This window comes from Ornithorhynchus anatinus, chromosome 6 (assembly GCF_004115215.2).
Source record: "Ornithorhynchus anatinus isolate Pmale09 chromosome 6, mOrnAna1.pri.v4, whole genome shotgun sequence".
In the NCBI taxonomy this organism is placed as follows: Eukaryota; Metazoa; Chordata; class Mammalia; order Monotremata; family Ornithorhynchidae; genus Ornithorhynchus; species Ornithorhynchus anatinus.
In genome coordinates, this window is record NC_041733.1 from 7,229,456 (window position 1) to 7,231,866 (window position 2,411).

The window sequence follows — 2,411 nt, forward strand, 5'->3', positions numbered from 1 at the left end:
CAGTAGAGTTGGTAGACACATTCCCATCCCTCCCTCAGCCCCACAGCACTTTTTTGTATATCTGTAACCCCATCTAGATTGTAAACTGGTTGTATTCAGGGAACATGTGTATCAACTATGTTATACTGAACTCTCCTAAGCGTTTAGTTCAGTGCTCTGCACACAGTAAGTGCTCAATAAGTATGATGGATTGATTGACTGCAGGATGCATTCCCTGCTCATAAAGAGGCTTTGAAAGAGACCTAAAAAGATTATCTAATAAATAAATCTACAGTGCCCATCACACATCTCTCTTTTAATTTCATCCAGGAATCTTTATTCTGCCAAGCTCTTTATTCTTATGAGGCCAGGCAATCAGATATAACCTTGCTGAACAATACTGTTTACTCCCCTCCTTTTTACAATAGTCTCTTGCTTTCACAAATAGTTCCAAAATGCCTCATGAGTGTCCATTAGTTCAACTCTACTATTGGTCCAGTGGAGAGAACATTGTACTGGGAAAACAGGAGATCCTGGATTCTAGTCCTGTGTTAAAAAAGGGTAGTTAATGTAGGCTAAGTCCACATATCCCCTCTCAGAGTCGCACCTGGAGAGTTTCCAGTCCTCTACCAGTCTCGGCTATGGGAGGCAAAATCAAGCAGGCCTGTCCATTCCATTCCTAACTTGGGCAGTGGCTAGTGAGTGGAAGGCCATCTGCTACAAGTCTGAAGTCCCCTGTGCTGGGCAGCAGCAGCATGGGAGAGAGTTGCAGGCGGAGACTCAAGTAGACTGCACAGAAGGGGGCAGTGGTAAACCACTTCTGGGTTTTCACCAAGAAAACTCTCTGGATCCATTTCCAGAACAATTGCAGACGGAGGTGGGACGTTCTGGGAGAGATGTGTCCATGGTGTCGTTATGGGTCGGAGATGACTCGACAGCATAAGGGAAGACTGCAGATGCATTTTGCATCTACCCACCTATTTACTCACTGCACTCTGGGAACATCATTATAGACAAGGATGAGAATTGTGAATGACACTGTACCAGCCACTAGCACTATAATCAACTCCTCTGTAAGGCTTCCCAATCCTGAAGTCTAAAGACCAAGCCCCATCTGTTGCACTATTCATGCCATTCTTCTGCTTGCATACTGAAGAATCAAAGGTTACCAGCACTTCCACTTCCTTAGTCCACACCAATCATTCGTTCAATCAACTGTATTTATAATAATAATGATAATTGTATTATTTACAAAGCACCAGTTACTGTTCTAAGTGCTGGGATAGATACAACATAACCGGCTTGGACGCAGCCCCTGTATAATAATAAGGTTCACAGCTTAATCTCCATTTTACAGATGATGGAACTGAAACAAAGAGAAGTGAAGTGACTTGCCCAAGGATACACAGCAGACAAGTCATGGACCTGGGATTAGAATCCGGGTCCTTCTGACTCCCAGGCTTGTACTCTATCTACTATATTGTGTTGCTTCTATAATTATTGAGCACTTACTGTGAGCGAAGACTTGGGAGAGTAGAACAATAACAAAGTGACAGACACATTCCCTGACCACAACAAGCTTATATTGCTTAGGAATGTATATATGAATGTCTTAACCAAACCCTCCTTCTTCCTCCCCACACCCAATGTCCTGCCAGTTAATCCTGATTTCCACCCCTGGAACTGAACCCGTTTCTACCCACTGTAGCTTGTTTTTACCTGAAGTATCTTCAAGGCCATTAACATAAGAAAAACAGAGTGAATAAAATTTAATTTTATTCAGAACATTTTATAAAACTAACGAGTAAGATCCATGGCTGTTGTTAAAAGCTTTGCAAAACACAAACTTTCTTTTTAGGGAAGCATAGTTCATTCAAAATGGCCTAGAGAGATTCTGTTAGCACTTAATGATAAACTGAGTAATTCTGGAATAAGATTAAGTGAGCTATGGTAAACTAGTAGTGGTTGTTAAACATTCAGAACCGTTTAAACATATTCATAGAGATGGCAGTAATATAATTTTTCCAAGTATTTAATATGCCATTTATGCTAAAATTGCAACCTTTAAAATTAACTAATTGAATTTACAATGTTAATCTATCCTTTCCTGAATGTAAATGCACTTTGAATGTATTTTGTTCCTTTCCACAGAAGAAAGCATAAATACTTCAACGATAAATTCATTAAGGGGGGTTGCTAGCCATTAGATCCAAGATCAGTGGCCCTTTGATCAAGAAACATGAAATTCATCCCAAGCCTGCCACTTGATTCTCTGAGGAGCTCAGGATCATTAGTTTTACTATTGTACCAATTTTTCCATCTAAAGAAGAATTCTTCACACCTTTGCCTCTAGGATTCATTCTTTACTGACAAGGCTGACTTCATTGATAGAAAATGGTTAAGAAAAATGAATAGCATGCCACCAAGGTTTA

General features: G+C 40.2%; 1 non-coding gene across 1 annotated transcript; it reads left to right on the forward strand.

The window, feature by feature from the left end:
* The first annotated feature begins 568 nt into the window (after positions 1–568).
* Positions 569–704, forward strand: LOC114813003. The gene has a single exon (XR_003760614.1). It is a non-coding gene; the product is annotated as a small nucleolar RNA SNORA7 (small nucleolar RNA).
* The last annotated feature ends 1,707 nt before the right edge of the window (positions 705–2,411 follow it).